Below are 21238 nucleotides of genomic sequence, written 5' to 3' on the forward strand. Positions count from 1 at the left end.
CAGCACCTCTAATGTCCAAGGGCAGGAAACAATGGGCGTCCCAGGTCAGGAGGAGAGAGTGGACTCACCCTTTCTTTTCCTTTGTGTTTAAACTAATTCTTGCTCATGTAACAGTATTTTTGATGTTTCATATAGGAATCTAGCTTCCTTTCACATTCCTCAACTTATTTACCAGTTGTAAACTTTATAAGTTATGTCCCACTCAAATAATAGATTTTCTCTTCTTCTCTAATATTACTTACCTCTTACTTTTTGATTCTCATTTTTTCATGACTGTGCTCTCCAGTGCCACACTGAATCACAATAATGTTTGCCAGGAGCATTTTCCTCTTCTTAAGTGTAGCGTAAACACCAGATAAATTCCTTGTCAGGGCAGAGCAGGCATCTAAGAGAGAGAAAGTAAAAACGTGCAGGGGAATCACTTCTACCTGGAAATCAACAGACTTGCTTCTCTTGGCTGTTTGGAGCTGGAGATGCTATGACAATGTAGCCAGCTGAGAATCAGAGCATCTCTCTCTAGTCCCAGGAATTAGTCCTGGTCAAATCTCTCAACTTCTTTAGACCTCGTTTTCTTCACCTGTAACATGAAGAGTTGGATGAGTCTTTTTGAGGTCTGAAATCCAGTGATTCCAAGATATCCTTCACCCAGATACACTTAACAAAGATCAGAGAGAATTTTTAGTTGTCTTCTTCTGCATCAACATTACTATCCATATCACCACTTAAAGACATATCAAATGTCTACTTTTGCATGACACTGATAAAACAGGTTCCATACCAAATCGCTGTTCATTGGGATAACAAATCTATAGTTAATTGTTTAGAGGTAAGTATAGAGATGGGCCCTGCTGGAACCAGCAATCAATGCTTTAAAGCAATGTCTTGCTTTTTTTTACAGCAAGGCTGTGGAAACATTCCCCAATACACCAGAATTCTTCCGTACTTTGAAAGTATGAAATAAATGGGAGCCTTGAATCCATGGTTACGAGTTAATAAAGATATGATTTTTAAAATTTTACTAATGATGCCATTTGCCTAGTATGGGGCTGTTCTCTGGTGAGTCAAGAGCAGATGTATTCAAGGCCACTTTCATTCCTTTAATAAATATTTACTCAGCGCCTACCACTTGCTGCAAGATATCAGTGATCTACCCTAAGAGCATTTATATTCTAGTAGGGTGACACAGACCATAAACAAAAAGAGAATCCTGAGGTGATCAATAAAGTTATATATATGTCAAACATTTTTCATTCTGGACTATTTTTCACTCTTTCCCTTCTTTTACTCTTTCCCAGAACTCTAATCATGGACTTGAAAACCCAGAAAGCATGGGTCCCATGTTTCTTCTCGCAACACCCCTGTTTCAAAGACATAGTGTTGATAATCTGACAGTATGTCTCCTTAAGACTAAGTTCCTATGAATCTGCATTATTTCATCACTTTCTTGAGAGGACGGATGATATTACGAAAGGAAAACAAAATATCATATGGGATTTATACTGGAAATGATGTTTCCACTCTAATTGTGTTATTTAATGTGGTGTGATTTGGGGCAAGTCAGTTACTCCTTCACAGACAGTGGTAATAATACCCTGAAAAGCATTCTATAGAGATTAAATGAAACAAAGTATGAGAAACTGCTTTGTAAATTGCAAAGCCATCTATTTCAGCTTATTTTTTCTAATAATATTTTCATTTATCCAATCCTTTTGGACTCTACACAACCTGCCTAGACTGAGTTTTATCATTTATTCAACAATAATAATGGGTCAAAATGGGTGAATATTAGAAATTTCATATGGTTCAACTTAATAGGCCATCACAATATTTAATTTGGGTATAATTACAGTGAAATTTTTCATGTTGCCTTACCATGTGCCAGGCACATTCTAGGCATCTGACATGTATTCACTCATTTAATCCTCACAACAATGCTATGGAGACAATACTATTAACCCCTATTGTATGGATGAGGAATATTAGAGGTTATATAATTGTCCAAGGTCACACAGCTGGTACCCAGGCAGCCTACCTCCAAAGTCTCTTTTAGGGATCCATTAGAGGTCGTGGCGCTTACATTGTAAAAGGATCACCCTGGTTTCTGGTTGGCGAATGGACCAGAGGGGACTAAGCAAGAAAGCACATGACTACTGAAATGATCCTGGCAAGCAATTCTGAATACAGGATTTCTTTCCTTTTTAAGGCTGAATAATATTCCATTGTACAGATGCCGCAGATTTTCTTCATCATTTCACCCACAGATGCACAATTAGGTAGTTTCCATCTCTTGGCTATTGTGAATAATATTGCAGTGCATTTTGTCAAACGTTTTCCTGGCCCTTAGTGAGTTTGAAAAAATTCTCCTTCTACACATTAGTTACTGTAATGAACTACTTTCTAAATGTCTAAAGTTTAAATATTTGTCATTCTACAGAAATACCTTGCCTAATCATGATTTGTGTTGTTATCAGTTCATGAATGATCTTAGATTTTTGTACAAAAAGTTGTTATAATGGCTTTTTTTGCATGTATTCAGGAACCTTGCATAATATGGGTATTCCCTGATACTTGATTTTTAGTAGAGTTTTCTAGTAAGCCTTTAGGATAGGAAGTATCTTCCTAGATGTGAGGCAGAGAGCAGAAAAATAATAAAGTGATTGTCATATTTAATTACATCAAAAGAAAACTGTCGTTTTGCTAAATTGTTTTTACACACCCTTTGCTTATTTGTAAGAATGGCATATATCGTTTTATTAATGAAAAGAAAATTCAATAAACAATTTTAACATAAAACAACATCTATTGAGAAATTATATGAAAATTTTAGCAATATGCTGTCATCAGTTTCCTCATCTGCAAAATGGAGATAGATAATACCATCTTCCTATGGGTTGCTGTGAAAATACTCAAGAGTAATGTATGTAAAACGCTTATCACCATGTCGGTTGGAAAGTGATGCCCCACTCATTTTTCTACCGGGATGATGAGAGCTTTTTTTATGCTTGAAGTTGGTAGTTTTCAAAATATGTTCTACTGTTGTAAAGTGATTCCTTTTTACAAATTATTTGTAGAGTTAGATGATCACTTTGGAATACAAATTCAGGCTTCCGTGTGTGTGTGTGTGTGTGTGTGTGTCTATATGCACATCTCTCAAATAATACTTCAAGCCTTATAATGAAATCTACCTTCCCCACTCTTGACTCTGGTTCCAAAAACAACTTTAATTTTCTGGTTGAAAATCTATATTTCTATATTAGCTACTCATACACTTTTTCATTTTTCATCTTTTGACTATTTATAGTTTCTTTCTTCTCTGAAACAATCAGCATGAAGAGTTCTTACATACATTAAAAACATAATTCCCCTTGCCCAATATAACTATTTAATGAATTAGGATAAATCAAAATTCAATGTCTACTGTTTTATGACATAAGTGTTTACCATTTTATAGCATACGAATCTTATCCAGAGATGTGCTACATCAGATATTATGAACACATTTTCTTTCTCACTTTGTCCTTTGACCTTTTAAATGGTAAAATTCTCTTATTTCTTTGTTGTCTTCCTATGGATTCATCACTGGTTCATCTCCTTCCACCAGAAATTTAAATCTCTTTTCAGTAACTTCTGACGCATGAGACAATTCATGGGCTTCAGGTTTTGCTTGGGGACCTCCCTCTTGGGCTTGAACATATACACAGGCCCACATATACACAGTATGTCTGGAAGGATAGAGGAGAAAAGGATGTTTATCTCTGTGCAAAAGGACTGGGAGACAGTGGTAGAGTGAGAATATTTTACTGACTTTGCACCACTATTTGAAGTTTTCCTATAGGTGTATCTACGACGTAGTGGCCTCCCTCCCCCCAGATTTTTAAAATTAAAATAGCGTTATATCCTTATCTACTGGCTTGGGACAGCAAGTTGTAGAGAAATGTGAATATATGATCCAATTTTTTAACGAAATTAAGAACAGCAAACACGCACAAAAAATTTGTAATTCTAAATATGGGCACATCATTCTATGAGGCTGTATAAACGTGAGGAAAGGAATGAAGAAAAGTTGTTCAACATCCAGCTACCTGTACAGTCAAGGGTCCACGTAAAGCCCCGCCTCCAGCCCCGCCCCTGGAGCTGATTTCCTCCCACTGTGAAGTCGGCCTGACTTATTCCAGCCCCACCCCCGCCTCTTCCCGCCCCTGGAACTGGTCTCCGCACAACGCTCGGGCCTGGCTCCGCCCACAGCCTGGTCCCACCCCTTGCCCCGCCCGCACCCTTGTCCCCGCCCACAGCCCCGCCCCTAGAACTGGTTTCCACCCACAGCCCCGCCCATAGACCTGGTCCTTGTCCCTGGTGCTGACCCAGCCCGAGGCCCGGCCTCACATTAACTCTAGAAACTAGACACCTCCCCCGAGGCTGGGGTGCGCGGCCCCGCCCTGCCCCGCCCCCTGCCCCGCCCCCCACGCCGCCTCAACCCAGAGCCCCCAAACGTCCGTCCTCCCAGAATGCCCGCCCGAGACCGGAAGCGGAAGCGCGGGCGGCGCCCTGGATGGAGCGGGAGGTCTGCGCGGTGTGTCCAGTCTTCTCGGCGCGGACGGGATTCCCGTGGACCTTCGGCCGAAGGGGCGAGGCGCAGTGAGTGGCGGGCGGTCCCGTCTCCGGTCGCGGTCGAGGGAGGGGCCTGGGCCGCGGGCAGCCCCGTCAGGGCCCGGCGTCCCCCCGGAGCCCCGTTTCCCCGGGCTGTTCGCTCAGGGCGCCCGAGGCTGCTGTTCCTCCCGGCTCCGGGCGCCGCCGGCCCCTCCTCAGAGTCCCCGTCACCGTCCTCCGTGTGATTTTGTCCCCAGGGCGCTTATCCGCGTCTGGAGGCGGTGTTTGGGTTGTTACTAATGGGGGCGCTCCTGGCATCTAGAGGGGGAGGCAGGGATGCTGCTCAGCGTCCTCCAGGGCCCAGGACGGCCCGACAGAGAATCATCCGGCCCCACATGTCAGTGGTGCCGAGGTTGGGAAAGCTGCTCCAGGGCCTGAAAATCTCCCGGGCCCTGAATGAAGTGTGAAAATTGTTTACAAGTCAGCGAGTCACTTACAGGGTCCCTAAAGGACAAGCTTGTTTAAAGGGTCCAGAGTCACCAAAAAGTCTCTGTCCAGCCAAGTGAGTTGAGCGACACAAGTGCACACAGCACAAAGCTGCTTCCTCCCATCTTGGGGAGCAGGTGACTGGATAGGAATCGGGAAAATCCAGTCTCAGCCAACAGTTACAGTTAAATCAGTAAATACAAAAAAGAAAAGTGAATTGGGTGGCCTTTCCATCCAACACCCTATAAAAGGCCTCAAAAGCTTGTTTGCGCTTTTTTTCCGCCCTCAGACACGAAAAGCATCTGTGGAGCTCAAGTTTGAGGTGAAAGCAGGCTCAGAGTCCACCTGTGCTCGCTGATCCATGGATTTCTGTGTGACCAGGTGAGTACCCTGTGGACCTGGTACCAACAGGTTCCGGCAGCCTCCGCTGTGCAGAAGGCCTGCTAGTGGGCTTTCCTGGGCTCAGGTTGTCACCACATGGACACTGAGAGTGAGGGTATCTTGAGAAAAATTATTGATGTTGGATGGATTATATTCAAGGGAAAGATGGTAAGCTGTGTGTGGTTCTGTGTGGTAAATATTTCAGTAAGTACAGTTATATGCAAATAAGAACACATAAAACAAATGTAAATAACTGCAAATGTGTACTATAGTAGAAAATATAGATTTACTTGCATTGCATAATACTCAATAGTCAGGATTTATATATAATATAAATACAGAAATGTTTTGTGTGTGTATGTAGTATTAGAACACATCCCATGAAATATTAGCAGGGATACTCAGCAACATTCCTTAGACCCATTCAACTTGACTTCTAAAGTCCTATAAATCCTCCACAAAAATTTGAAATATAGGAGCATTCAGGGAAAAAGATGATTGGAACTTCTTTGTATTAATAACAAATTTAACATTGAGTTTGCCAGTAGCCAGATTTATTTTGAACATTTTTTTCTTTATGACATTTCAAATCATTTGGAGGAGTACTAAGCAACGCTGTAGATTGAAGGGCAGGGCACTAGTCTCTAAAAAGACTGTCCTCATCACCTTGCCTTCTAAAGGGAATTAACTTTGTTTCTTGAAACTTTTCTGAAATAACGGTCTGGTGATTCACGTTGCAGAGAATCTTGTTAAGTAATTTTGTATTTAGTTGTTGGCCTCTACTAATTGTGTGTATATGTGTGTGTGCCTTTTTCATTCTAGCTTTCCTGTGAGGTTCTTGAGGGGAATGTGTGCTTGTCATGCAATAGATAGTCTTTGAGTGTATAATTTATGGTGACCCTCCATCCTTGTTTACTCAGGACAGAGGGGTTTTCCAGGACACAGGACGTTTAGTGTTCAAACCAGGGCAGTCCTAGACAAACCGGGATGGTTCCTCATCTGATGAGCCAGGCCCTGGGCCACATGCATGGGGACCTGGAGAACCAGAGAGACCTTGTCCCACCTCCGTGGAATTTATATTGTATTTGGGAATTTGGATTTTAGACAGTTAATGATGAGAGTGATGTGGGAGTTTGGCACAAGGGGACTCAACCTGAGGGGGCAGGGAAGCGCTCTTGAGAAGGACTGATATTTAGCTTGAGAGCTAGAGTTGGGACTGGATTTAGCTAGTTGGAGGGTTAGACTGGAGTGAGGGTGTGGGAGTGTGTTCAAGAGAGCGTTTCAGACAGAGGGACCCGCATGAGGACACCCCTGAAGCAGAGAGCCTGGTGTGTCCATGAACTGAGAAGAGGGATGGCTGAGCCGAGTCAACACAGGGGGAGGGGTGTGAGCCACGCCGGCGATGGGGGACAGGCAGGACCAGATCAGGGGTGACTTGGGATTCTGTTCTAAGACCAGTGGGAAGACTCTGGAGAGATGCAAGTAGAAGGATGATGTGATTAGCGTTTGGTCTAAGCACCTTGGTTCAAATGGACTTCATGTTTAAGAATGTAGACTTAAGAGGCAAGATGCAAGGTACTGGGAATAAGATTAGGAATAAGATGATTGTTCCCTAGGCCTGGGTGATGGCTGTGGAGTAGGAAAGAAGTAGAAAGAAAAGACCTTGGAGTGTAGAACCGAGAGAACGTAACGGTACTTTCTTGCCTGCATGTGTCAGATGGCACAGGGCAGTGACTGTGCTCCTTGCTGCTGTCCGTGCAGACCTGCAGGCGCCCCCTCACCCAGGTCTGTGTGTTCACCCCTCTTTGTCACTCACAGGCCCCGCTCCACATCCTACAGGAAGTCAGGCCTTACTTGTGAGGGGGTTGTCTCACATGGGAGACACCGAGGAGAGCCTCTCCAGACATCAGAGCAGCCCCTTCAGCCTCTCCCTCAGACTCCTCCCTTCCACTCTCTCGCTTTCCACACCCAGAAGGACCCCTGCTCAGTATTCCATGTCCCCAGGTTCTCCCTCCCCCAGGCTTGAGAAGGGTGGGGCAGCCACTGGGGTGGACATCATCTGCACCTTCCACTTCAGAGAGGCAACGAGATGGAAGGTGGCTGGTCCAGGGCTGGACAGAGAGTGACTCTACTGGGAGCCGAGCCATGAGACCCAGGGCGTCACCCACCTGGGCTCCCTCACCCTGGACGGGGACAGCCTCTACATCAGTGGTGAGGGGCTGTGCTACAGCCACACTCTCTCTCCCAGTCAGAGTTCTGTGTTGCCTCCGTTGCTCTAAAGTGAGCTATGATCCATCTCTCTATGCTCCTGGTCTGGGATCAGTCTTCTCATCACTGTGTGATCACTGGGTCCAGCCACCTTCCATCTCGTTGCCTCCCCCCCTGAACACCACTCCCCTCTTCCCCTCTGCTTTCCCCACCAAGCTCCCTACATCCTCCCTCTCCCTTAATCCTTTATGTTCACCCCAACTCTTGCTCAGCTCCTCTCGCCTTCTCTCCACAGATTACACCTATGGAGCTGCAGCCCCGACTACCACCAGTGAGTATTCCTGGCCCTGACATCCTGGGTCCTGTCCGCATTTGGGGCTGGGGAGCACTTGTTCTCCTTCACCCGCTGTCCTTGGTGAGGGAAGCACCTGGAAGGGCCCTAATTCATCCCTTCTCTCCCTCCCGGGTTCTGGTGGAGAGTCCCAGCCCAGTGTGAGAAAGCCTTAGACACAGACGTGTTCTCCACCACATTCTGACCCCACGTGGTTTTCACTTTAATTCTCCTGAAGCCCCGCCCTTGGTCCTCCTTTTCCAGGTATCCCATCCATCTGTCCAGTTTTCTACCCGTCCATCTGTCTCTCCTCTGTGTTCAGTCTCTCTTGTTCACCTATCTCTCTCTCTTGGGCTCCTCTCATCCACAGGCTTGCTCATCCCTCTACTCACACAGTCACCCCTCCCCTCACTCTCATGTATGCTTCACCTGTGAATGGTGGTCCTGGCACAGCCACTGCTGGAGCCCGGGTCAGCCTGGGGGCTCCTCCCACTCTGTGCCTCCCTGCTGACAGCCCTCTCCACAGCTCCTGAGCCGGCCACCACGTCCCTGCATACTTGATCATCACCTGTGCCACCAGAAGCCACCACAGGTATCTGGGGGTGCCTTTTCCTTCCCAAGAGAAGCTCTCCGGCCCCACTCCTCTACCAGCCGGTTGTGATCCAGGAGCTGGGAAGCCAGGGTGTGAAATTCTGGTTTTAGGGCAATCATGCTGATCACAAAGATTATACCAACGATTCAGTCTAAGGTCAGCCCTCAGAGAGCCCCTAGTCTTATGAAATTAACACACCATTATAGTACAATGTGGGAGGTTTCGGAGAGAGGCACCTGGCATCATTTGGAGGGGAAGAGCTTGCTAGAGAAAGTTTCACCTGAATGGAGTCTTTAAGAATGACTAGGAGGGACCCTGGCAAATAGAGGATGAAGAGTTTTCCTGGCAGAGGGGATTCCATGAGCAAAGGCTCCAGCCAGAAACAACATGGCATATGGGGATAATTGAAACGAATTTGGGTTGCATGAAGCATGAAGTTTAACCCGCAGTAGATGGATAAAATGAGAGTGAAAGTTCAGCAGGAGCCAGATTGAGTAGAGTCTTGAGTGCCAGGTCAAGAAGGTTGAACTAACACTGAAGGCCATAGGGAGCCACGGGTGGTACTAGAGCAGTGGTGGTCCTAGTGAGGTATTCATTTCAGAAAGATCCTTCTAGTAGTCCATGTAGAACATCCTTTAGACAGAGCATCCAGTGAGCATGCTGGGGTGTTGGTCCGTGTGAAGGAAGTTAAGACCTGAGCTGGGACAGGGATGGAGTGTATGTGAGGACCAGTGTGCAAGTGGAATTGGTGTTACTGGGAGGGAGGAGGAGCTGAGCAGATATGCTGGTTCTGACTTGGGTGACCACACAGGTGGGTGGTGGTGCCACTGGGAGAGAAGACGACGGATGATAATGAGTGCAGGACTCTGGTGTGGTCTCAGGCCAGCTCTCAGTGATGGCCGTTGCTCTCCCTCTCGTTTTGCAGCTCTGGGGCACAACCTGAAGACCCTCATAGTCACCTTCCCCATCTCCACCCTCTGGTATTCATCAGACAGGAGCAATGGCTCAGCCACGTTCCACTCCACTGAGAGGGTCCTGCAGAGCCTGGGGAGACCCTGGTCCCAGCAGCTCCTGGTGGGTTAAATCCCAACCAGCCCCTCCCCCAACCCCTGTCCCTCCTGCTCATCCTCCTCCTCCTTCCTCCCCAGCTGGATCCTTGTTCAAGAAGAGCAGCCTGGGCCTCTTCTCCTTGAGTTGCAGACTGTTCTCCCTCAGGTAAGACCCTCCCCTGAGCATTTGCCCCTAATGACCACTTTTGTGACCACCCCTCTCTGTCTCCCCCCTGTCCTCCCATTTCCTCCTTCCTGTTCTGGCCCCCACCCCAGAGGTTTCAGGACCTCTCTCTAGAGTCCCCACGTCCCTCTCTCCCCAGGCCTGAGAAGGATGGGGAAGCCACCGGTGTGGACGCTGTCTGCACCCACCACCCTGACCCCGTGGGCCTCCATGCCTCTGTGCTGGGAGCTGAGAGTCTCCACGTGTCTGCTCTTTCTCTCGGTGGCTCCAGGCTCTGCACCCTGTAATTTATGCATGCAGAGAGAACACCAGCTGCATTTCCGCAGCATCAGCTGGAACCTCAGCAACCCGGAGCCCACATCCTCGGAGTACGCCGCCCTGCTGAGGGACACCCAGGACCAGGTGGGGTCTCCCCTGTCCCGTCTCTCCTTGCCCTGAAGGCACCCTCATTCCTCCGCCTGACTTACGTCTGTTACCTGGTTGTTTCAATCCTTCACTTTCCCTGCGTGTCTGGGTTCTCTCAGTTTCCAGAGGTGATGTCCTAGCTGCCTTCCCCATTTCTCACATGGGTAAACTGAAGCTCAGAAAGGGGAGTATTGTGCCTAAGATCACACAATGTGTTAGGGGCAGAGCCAGGATTTGAAGTCAGGTCTCCCTTGCCCCAAGATCTGTGATCTTTCACTGGCTCCAGTGGCCCCCTGCATCCCCAGGAGACCTCCATCTCACCCACTCTCCCTCGCGTTTGTTCTAGGTCACCAAGCTCTACAGATGCAGCCAGCTGTGAGACATATTCCACTCCTGCCTGGTCACCGACGTGGTGTAGGTTGAGGAGATTGGAAGCATTGGCTGAGTTGGTGGCTGATGGCTCTGAGCTCCCGTGACATATCCTTGATCTGGAAGTCACTGACATGGTGCCCAGTCTCCCCCACATCCCTGTCAGCTAATCCTACCATCTCCTTCCATAGGTTTTCGGGAGTTGAGAAAAGCATTAACATTTGGGGCCACCAACCTCCAGCATCCTCCTCCTCCTCCTCTTCTGGAGACTTTCAACAAATATCAGCAGTCTAACTGTGCTCTCCAATAGTGGAGCCACTAACCACATGGGGCAATTTAAATTATTTATACACCTGTTGGGATACGATTCACATATTGTGTGTGTGTCGGGGGGTGTATTTTTTAGGTTTTTCTATATACAATATCTTCTCCTGTGCAAAACAAATAGTTTTACCTCTTCCCTTCCAATCTGGGTTTCTTTTATTCCTTTTTCTTGCCTAATTGCCCTCATCAGAACCTCTAGTACCTGTGATTAACATATCAGATGAGGGAAGACATCAATGTCTTGTCCCTGGTCTTAGGGGGAAATTTTCAGTCTTTCACCATTGAATATGGTGTTAACCGTGGGTTTTTCATCGATGCTATTTATAGGTTGAGAAAGTTTCTTTCTATTCCTAATTTGTTGAGTGTTTTGTTTTTTAGGCATGAAAGGTGTTGTATTCTGTGAAATTCTTTTCTATGTATATGGCCGAGATTACGTGGTATTGGCGGTTATTCTATTAATATGGTGTATTACATAATCAGTTTTCAGATATTAAGTCACCCCTCCAACTAGAGGTGAGAGATTCAGACGTTCTCAAGTCTGTCCTGGGCGTGCCACATCCCTGAGCCCTTGTGGCCTTCTAGAGGGCCACAAATACCCTGGAGCTTTTCAAAGCCCCCTGTGGACATCTCATTCCCCCAATTTTTCTTCTAAGTTGTTGGCTCACCTCTTGCCTGCCTCTCCTGGTATCACTCCCTCAGGCAACTACAATAGAAAACAATTAGCCCTGATTGTTTTTAGCAAGTGCCTTGGGGACAGACTTTCCATCCTGGGCAAGCTCTGACTCAAGTAACGACAAGCCCTGAACATGGGGCGTTTTTGGGGAGCTGCCAGGCAGGTCAGCTAGTTGCAGTTGGGTGGGGAGGGGTCTTTTCAGAGCTCCACACCCACTATGGCTGCTGTGCTGCGGGTTGTCTCAGCCACCATGGTTCTGAGACTGACGGTTTTCACAGTCATGGAGGATGTTGTGAGAGCAGGATGGGAATGGTGCAAGTTATAGTGCCACAAAGTTTGCTCCCTGTATCAAGATTCCACCGTGTGTCTTCACTAAACCCTCCTCAGATTCTTACAAGCCTTTGATTAATTTCTAGACTTCTGAAAAGATGATTTTGACCATTTTTACCAGTGTTCTCATTGTTTTTATGCATTTGCAGAAGTCCTTACTCCAAAGTTTCAAAAATGTTCTCCCTATAGTTATTTATTTATAAATTAATTACTTGAAATGAAATTACATGAGAAATTCAGTTCCTCACTCACACGCACTAGCCACATTTTAAGTGCTCGATAACAACATGAGGCTAATAATGAGTGTATTTGGTAGTGCAGACAAATGTTGACATTATTGCAGAAAGTTCTCTTGGACAGGACCCAGAAGCAGGGAATCTAGATTCAGGGTAGAATTCCAGACACCCTTGATTATCCTTTGTGCCCTTCCAGGTCTGTCCCCCACAGTAACCACACTGGAGTGGACTCCCTGTGTACCTTGCCTCCTTGGCACAGAGACTGGACAGAGTTGCCATCTATGAGGAATTCCTGTGGCTGACCCAGAATGGTACCCAGCTGCAGAACTTGACCCTGGACAGGAAGAGTGTCCTTGGGGATGGTAAGGCTCCCTGCTCATTGGGAAAGGAAGTGAGGCCTTTCTGGGGACTCTGGAGGCCTGGGGCTGAGAGAACATTGAACTTGCTCAGGCTGGCAGGAGGTGGCATAGTCCCCCAGTCTTTAGCCACCATTGAGAGAGAGAAAAGGACACCAGTGTAGTATGGGAGGCCCTCACCTTCTCCTAGACAGCTCTGTGACCTCAAACTAGTCACCTCCTCTTTCTGGACTTTTGTTTCCTCATCTCTGCACTGAGAGCCACTGGCCGGATGGTCAGTGAGGGCCTCCAGCTGTGTGTGAAGCAGACTTACAGGTTTGGGGGTGGATGTGGTTTCTGGTCCACAGGCTATAGTTTGCCAAGTCCCGCTCTAGATGAGCAGCAATGCGCTAGAACTTTCTGCAGTGGTGGAATGTTCTATCTGTGCTGTCCAGTGCATAGCTGCACGTGGCTGTTGAGTGCTTGAAGGATGGTATTGTGACTGGTCTTTATTGTTACTGATTTTTAATGTTACTGAGGTACTAGAATTTTTCTTTTATTTAACTAAAATTAATTTTAATTCAAAAAGAGACTTGTTGCTGCTCCATATCAGACAGCACTCCTCTAAGAGGTTGTCTGGGTAGAGGTACAAGTAGGGGGACCTGCACCCCTCCTCCCATGCCCATTGGGTGCTGCGTGTCCTACCCTCCTGGAGTTTATGTTGTAGCTGGCAATAACAAGAATAGAAAATTGAAAATTATCAATTATTTGATGTGAACAAACTCATACTTGCAGGTGGAAATCAGAGAAGACTTCCTGCAGGATATTACATTGTAGGTTAATCCTAGAAAATGAATATTAAGCAGATAGATAAAGGAGAAGGGGATGAATGTGTTTCTAGGCACGGAAGAACAATTTTGAGTGGGAATTTACAAATTTAGAGAGATCCCATAGGCTTGCCAACTGTGATGACCCATTCTCCCCCCGGCCGTCATAAGATAGTCCACCCCAAATTCAGTCCTCTGTGCCCAGAGGTATGAATTTGGTTTAATTTATTAAACTTTTGTTCTGTGATAATGGTCTTGGATTTTGTAGCAAAGTGTGCTCACTTTTTAGAGATGGAAAGTAAAATGGGGTGAAACATGATGATGTTTACTTGACTTTAATATTTCATTGAAAACATGGGATGAATCAAGGGTGGCAAGTGTTAATAATTTATACATTGATGAAATATTGTTTTAATTGGATGGAATATACATGGTTAAATTAGATGATGGATGTTTGTGAGACTCTCCCTTTATTTTTCTGTGTCTAAAAAGTTTTATTAAAAAGAGTGAAACACATTCACATGCATTCTCCATTTCATTCACTTCCAGAATATTCTGCCAACAGAGATGACACCTCGACTGAGAAGCCTAGTAAACCTGCAGGAAGCCCCAGCCCATGGTAGGGGGCGAGTATCTTGATGCTGTGCCTCATCGAAGAGAACCATGCGCACAGGGTTTTGGATGATGAGGAAAGTTGGCCAACCCTTGTCAAGGACGGTTGAGGCACAGTGGGGTCAGCAGGAGCCCTGGGGCGATGACAGGAGGTGGCTCACCCCAGCACTTGTCTCCCCAGACCTCCCCTTCTGGGCCCTCATCCTCATCTGCTTGGCGGGAATCCTGGTGCTCATCACAGGCCTGATCTGCTGTCTGCTGGTAAGCCATGACGTGTTGATTGTCTTCTTACTATTGGGTTGTAAGAGCTCTTTATATATTATAAGTACACGTCCTTTTCTAGGGATATGTTTTGCAGATGTTTTCTCCCAGTCTGTGTGTGGCTTGCCTTCTCCTTCACAACATGAGTCATTGGGGAAATGTAAGTGACAGTCATCATGAGATTCCACCATACTTGAGAATGGCTAAAATTAAAAAGACTGACTATAGCAAGTATTGTTGAAGATGTCAATTCACTGAAACTCTCATCGAGTGCTGGTGAAAAATAGCTTGGATGTGTCTTTAATAATTACGTACGTCTACCCAGCCATTCCTCCCCTAGGAATCCATCCAAGGGAAATAAACCCGTATGTCTATACACAGACTTGTACACACATGTTGATAACAACCAATTTATAGTAGACAAAAACGGAAAACAACCCAAATGTCCATCTACTGGTGAACGGATACACAAATTGTGGTATATCCCCACAATTGAATACTATTCAACCATAAAAAAGAATGAATTATTTTTTTTCATTATTTTATTGAAATTATAAAGGGTGTTAACATTGTGTAATTTCAGGTGTTCATTATTATTTGTGAATTTCTGTATAGACTGCATCGTGCTCACCACAAGTAGTCTGACTTTTATCCATCACCATGCATATGTGCCCCTTTAACTCTTTCACTCAACCCCCAGCCCCCATCCCCTCTGGTAACCACTAATCTGTTCTCTTTATCCCTGTGTATGTTTATCTTCTGCGTATGAGTGAAATCATGCATATTTGTCTTTGTCTGGCTTATTTCATTTAACATCATACCCTCAAGGTCCATCCAGGTTGTTGCAAACAGGATGATCTTGTCTTTTGTTTTTTCTGGCTGAGTAGTATTCCATTGTATATAATACATACCACATCTTCTTTACCCATTCATCTGTAGCAGGGCACTTGGGTTGCTTCCATGTCTTGGCTATTGTGAATAATGCCACAGTGAACACAGGGGTGCATAAATCTCTTTGAATTGTTGATTTCAATTTCTCTGGATAAATACCCAGTAGTTGGATAGCTGAAAGGTATGGTATTTCTATTTTTAATTATTTGAGAAATCGCCATACTATTTTCCCTGGTGGCTGCACCAGTTTGCATTCCCACCAGCAGTGTGTGAGGGTGCCCTTTTCTCCTTATCCTCTCCAACATTTGTTATTTTTTGTCTTGGGAATTATAGCCATTCTGACAGGTGTAAGGTGATCTGTCATTGTAGTTTTGATTTGAATATCCCTAATAATTAGTGATGTTATACATCTTTTCATGTGTCTGTTGGCCTTCTGTATATCTTCTTTGGAAAAATGTCTGTTCATATCCTCTGCCCATTTTTAGATTGGATTATCTGTTTTTTTTGTTGTTGGGTTGTTTGAGTTGTTTATATATTTTGGAGATTAACCCCTTGTCAGCTATATGATTTGCAAATATTTTCTCCCAGTTGGTGGGTTGTCTTTTCATTTTTTTTTGTTTTTGTGAGGAAGATCAGCCCTGAGCTAACATCCGTGCTAATCCTCCTCTTTTTTTCTGAGGAAGACCGGCTCTGAACTAACATCTATTGCCAATTCTCCTCCTTTTTCTTTTCCCCAAAGTCCCAGTTGATGGTCGTATGTCATAGTTGCAGATCCTTCTAGTTGCTGTATGTGGGACGCGGCCTCAGCATGGCCGGACAAGAGGTGCGTCTATGTGCGTCTGGGAACCGAACCTGGGCCGCCAGTAGCAGAGAGCGCGCACTTAACCACTAAGCCACGGGGCCGGCCCTATCTTTTCGTTTTATTCATCGTTTCCTTTGCCTTGCAGAAGCCTTTTAGTCTCATGTAGTCCCATTTGTATATTTTTTCTTTTCTTTGCCTTGCCTGAGTAGACACGGTATTGGAAAAGATGCTGCTAAGACCAATGTCAAATCCTGTACTGCGTATATTTTCTTCTAGGAGTTTTATGTTTCAAGTGTTAGATTCAAGTCTTTTATCCAATTCGTTTTAATTTTGGTGTATGGTGGAAGATAATGATCTACTTTCATTCTTTTGCATGTGGCTGTCCAGTTTTCCCAACAGCATTTATTGAAGAGACTTTCCTGTCTCCATTGTATGATCTTGGCTCCTTTGTCAGAGATTAACTGACCACAGATGTGTGGTTTTCTTTCTGGGCTTTCAGTTCTGTTCCATTGATCTATGAGTCTGCTTGTGTGCCAGTACCATGCCATTTTGATTACTATAGCTATGTAATATATTTTCAAGTTAGGATTGTGATCCCTCCAGCTTTGTTCTTTCTTCTCAGGATTGCTTTGGCTATTCGAGGTCTTTTGTTATTCCACACATATTTTAGGATTCTGTGTTCTATTACTATGAAGAATGTCATTGGGATTCTGATTGGGATTGCATTGAATCTGTAGATTACTTTAGGTAATATGGACATTTTAACTGTGTTTATTCTTCCAATCCATGTGCATGGAATATCTTCCCATTACTTCAGGTCATCATTGATTTCTTTTAATAATGTCTTATAGTTTTCATTGTATAGGTCTTTTACCTCTTTGGTTAAATTTATCCCTAGACACTTTTTTCTTTTTGTTGCAGTTGTAAATGGGACTGTATTCTTGAGTTCTCTATCTGTTAGTTCATTATTAGAGTATAGACTTGCAACTGATTGGGGTGAGTTGATTTTGTACGCTGCAACTTTGCTGTAGTTGTTGATTATTTCTAATAGTTTTCTGATGGATTCTTTAGGGTTTTCTATATTTACAATCATGTCATCTGCAAACAGCAAGAGTTTCATTTCTTCCTTTCCAATTTGGATTCCTTTTATTTCTTTTTCCAGCCTAATTGCTCTGGCCAAAACCTCCAGTACTATGTTGAATGCGAGTGGCGAGAGTGGGCACCTTTGTCTTCTTCCTGTTCTCAGAGGAATGGCTTTAAATTTTTCACCATTAAGTATGATGTTGGCTGTGGGTTTGTAATATATGGCCTTTACTGTGTTGAGGTACGTTCCTTCTATACCCATTTTATTGAGAGTTTTTATCATAAATGGATGTTGGATCTTGTCAAATCCTTTCTCTGCATCTGTGGAGAGGATCATGTGATTTTTATTCCTCATTTTCTTAATGTGGTGTGTCACATTGATTGATTTGTGGATGTTGAACCATCCCGGTATCCCTGGTATAATTTCCACTTGATCATGGTATATGATCCTTTTAATATATTGCTGTGTTCGATTTGCTGATATTTAGTTGAGGATTATTGCATCTGTGTTCATCAGTGATTTTGGCCTGTAATATTCCTTCTTTGTGCTGTCCTTGCCTGCTTTTGCTGTCAGGGTGATGTTGGCCTCATAGAATGAATTAGGAAGTGTTCCATCTTCTTCAACTGTTTGGAATAGTTTGAGAAGCATAGGTATTAAATCTTGTTTGAATATTTGGTAGAATTCTCCAGAGAAGCCATCTGGTCCTGGACTTTTGTTTTTTGGGAGGTTTTTGATGACCATTTTGATCTCTTTACTTGTGATTGGTCTGTTCATTTTCTCTATTTCTTCTTGATTCAGTTTTGGGAGGTTGTATGAATCGAAGAATTTATCTATTTCTTTTAGGTTATTGAAATTGGTGGCATGTAAGTTGTTCAGTGTATTCTCTGATTGTCCTTTGGATTTCTGTGGTATCTGTTGTAATTTCTCCTCTTTCATTTCTAATTTTATGTCTTTGAGCCTTCTCTCTTTTTTTCTTAGTGAGTCTGGCTAAGGGTCTGTCAATTTTGTTTCAATCTTCTCAAAGAACCAGCTCTTTGTTTCATTGATCCTTTCTACTGTTTTTTTTAGTCTCTATTTCATTTATTTCTGCTCTAATTTTTATTATTTCCCTCATTCTGCTGACTTTGGTCTTCACTTGTTCTTCATTTTCTGGTTCTATTAGGTGTAGTTTAAGGTTACTTATTTGGTATTTTTCTTGTTTGTTGAGGTGCGCTTGTATTGCTATGAATTTCCTTCTTAGAACTGCTTTTGCTGCATCCCATAAGAGTTGTTTTGTTGTCTTTTCATTTTCATTTGTCTTCAGGTATTTTTTGATTTCTCCTTTGATTTGTTCATTGATCCAATGGTTCTTCAGTCGTGTGTTCTTTAGTCTCCACATATTTGTGACTTCCCCATCTTTTTTCTTGTAGTTGATTTCTAGTGTCATAGCATTGTGGTCAGAAAAGAAGCTTGATATGATTTCCATCTTAAATTTATTCAGGCTTGCCTTGTTTCACAACATATGGTCTATCTTTGAGAATGTTCCATGTGCACTGAAGAAGAATGTGTATTCTGCTGTTTTGGGAGGGTATGCTTTATATATATCGATTAAGTTCATCTGATCATATGTTTCACTTAATTCCACTATTTACTTGTTGTCTTTCTCTGCATGATTTATCCATGGATGTAAGTGGGTTGTTCAGGTCCCCTGCTATTATTGTGTTGCTGTTAATTTCTCCCTTTAGGTCTATTAATAGTTGCTATATATTCTTTTGTGCTGCTGTGTTAGGTGCATATATCTTTATAAGTGTTATGTCCTCTTGGTGGAAAGTCCCCTTTATCATTATATGTCGCCCCTCTTTGTATCTCATAGACTTTTTTATCTTGAAGTCAGCTTTGTCTGATATAAGTATGGCAACACATACTTTCTTTTATTTGCCATTTGCTTGGAGTATTGTCTCTCATCCCTTCATTCTGAGCCTGTTTGTTTTTAGAGCTGAGATGTGTTTCCTGGAGGCAGCATATTGTTGGGTCTTGTTTTCTAATCCACCCCACAACTCTGTGTCTGTTGATTGGAGAATTCAATCGATTTACATTTAGAGTGATTATTGATACATGAGGACTTAATCCCACCTAATCTATATTTCCATTGTTTCTCTTCCTTTGTGTTTCTGACTGCCATTTCATTTTGGGGGTTGTCTGTGGAGGTTTTCTCTTTTTTTATGATGTATGGCTCTGCTCTGATTTTTTGTTTGATGGTTACTGTGAGGTTTGTATGAAGATCTCATAGATGAGATAGTCCATCTTCTGATAGCCTCTTGTCTCCATTAGTCTAAGCAGGTTCCATCCCTTTCCTCTTCTCCTTCTGAGTTATTGTTGTCACAAGTTATTCATTTTTGTGTTGTGCGTTTGTGACTAAGCTGAAGTGTTTATAGTTACTTTTGATGCTTCCCTTCCCTTCTTCTTTTAAGTTATAATTAAGTATTTGCTACCCTATTGTGAAACAGAGCTGTAGCTTTCTGATTTTGTCTGTCTATTTATCTCTTTGCTCAAAGCTTTGTAGACATTTGCCTTCTTTTTGTTTCAGGTATGAGGGCGTTCTTGATCATTGCTTGTAGAGGAGATCTAGTGGCGATGAACTCCCTCAGACTTTGTTTATCTGGGAAAACTTTTATTTCTCCATTGTATCATAAGGATCGTTTCACTGGATAGAGTATTCTAGGATGAAAGTTTCTGTCTTTCACTATTTTTAATATATCATTCCATTATTTCCTTGCCTGTAAAGTTTCTGCCAAGAAATATACTGAAAGCCTGATAGGGGTTCCTTTGTAGGTTATTTTCTTCTGTCTCGCTTCCCTTAATATTTTTTCTTTGTCATTGGCTTTTGCCAATTTTACTATTATATGCCTTGGAGAAGGTCTTTTAGCATTGATGTAATTAGGCATTCTGTTGGCTTCATGTATTTATAACTCTGGTTCTTGCCCAGGTTTGGGAAGTTCTCAGCTATTATTTCTTTGAACAAGCTCTCTGCTCCTTTCTCCCTCTTTTCTCCCTCCAGAATACGTATAATTCTTATGTTGCTTTTATAATTGAGTCATATATTTCTCCAAGAATTCCTTCATTTTTAAAAAATCTGACTTCTCTCTCCTTGTCCACTGGAAGCATTTCTATATTTCTATCCTCTAAATCACTAATTCTTTCATCCATAATATCAGATCTATTTTTTAAGGATTCTAGATTCTTTTTTATCTCACTAATTATGTTCTTCATATCCAGAATTTCTGCTTGTTTTTTTTTAATAGTTTTAGTCTCTTTGATGAAGTATTCCTTTTCCTTATTAATTTTATTTCTGAGTTCATCGAACTGTCTGAACATTCCTGTAACTTGGTGAGTTTCTTTATGACAGTTATTTTGAATTCTCTGTCATTTAGATTGTAAATTTCTGTGACTTCAAGGTTGGTTTCTGGAGATTTGTCATTTCCTTCTGCTCTGAATTGTTACTGTAGTTTCTTATGGTGTTTGATGAACTAATCTTTTGCCTGAGTATTTGTGGTAGTATGAGGTCGCAGATTCCACCTGCTACTGCTGTGGGGGAAGCATGAGCTGTGTTTCTGATCCCCCCCATATGCTGGAAGTTGTGTGGGTACAGTGGGTGTTCCAGCCAGCTGGGAAAGCATTCACACTGGGCTCAGAGCTCCCGCCACACGGAGGCAAGTACCCAGTTGTGAGAGCGCAGCACTGCTATGGGTGTGTGTGCATCTGGGAAAGCATCTGCATGTGCGCGTGTATCTGCTGCTGCCTTTTCTTATGCTCATGGCAGCCTCTGTGCTTGGTGGGTGGGGCTTCTTCACGGGTCTGAGCATTGGCCGATCATTGGGACTCCAGTGGCACGGTGGGCTTTCCAGCCATCCAGGAAAGCATTCATGTGCGGGTCCAGGGCTGCCGCCAACCCCTCCCAGAGTTGCACCAAGGTGCATTCCTACTTTTGGGGATGCAGCAGTACTATTGGATCTCACGCCAACCTGGAAAGTGCTCGGGCTTGTGTACAGTGCTGCCAGGGAAGGGTTGGGGATAGGAATGAATTCATAGTACATGCAATGACAAGCATGAATCTCAGAAAAATTATGCTGAGTGAATGAAGCCGGTAAAAAATGAGTACATAGTATATGATCCCATTTATAAAAATTCTTGGAAAATACAGGAAAATCTATAGGGACATATACGGGATCACTGGTTGCCTGGGAATGAGAATGTGTTTGCAAACGGCAGGGAAGGAGGAATTAAAATGAGCA

At 43.7% G+C, this 21238-nt stretch overlaps 1 long non-coding RNA gene across 1 annotated transcript; it reads left to right on the forward strand.

Annotated features, from left to right (window-relative positions):
- The first annotated feature begins 5378 nt into the window (after nucleotides 1–5378).
- On the forward strand, nucleotides 5379–8410 carry LOC131402506 (uncharacterized). The gene is made up of 3 exons (XR_009218723.1): nucleotides 5379–5454; nucleotides 7958–7993; nucleotides 8364–8410. It is a non-coding gene; the product is annotated as an uncharacterized LOC131402506 (long non-coding RNA).
- Nucleotides 8411–21238: the final 12828 nt, after the last annotated feature.

Source organism: Diceros bicornis, unplaced genomic scaffold (assembly GCF_020826845.1).
Source record: "Diceros bicornis minor isolate mBicDic1 unplaced genomic scaffold, mDicBic1.mat.cur scaffold_117_ctg1, whole genome shotgun sequence".
Lineage (NCBI taxonomy): Eukaryota > Metazoa > Chordata > Mammalia > Perissodactyla > Rhinocerotidae > Diceros > Diceros bicornis.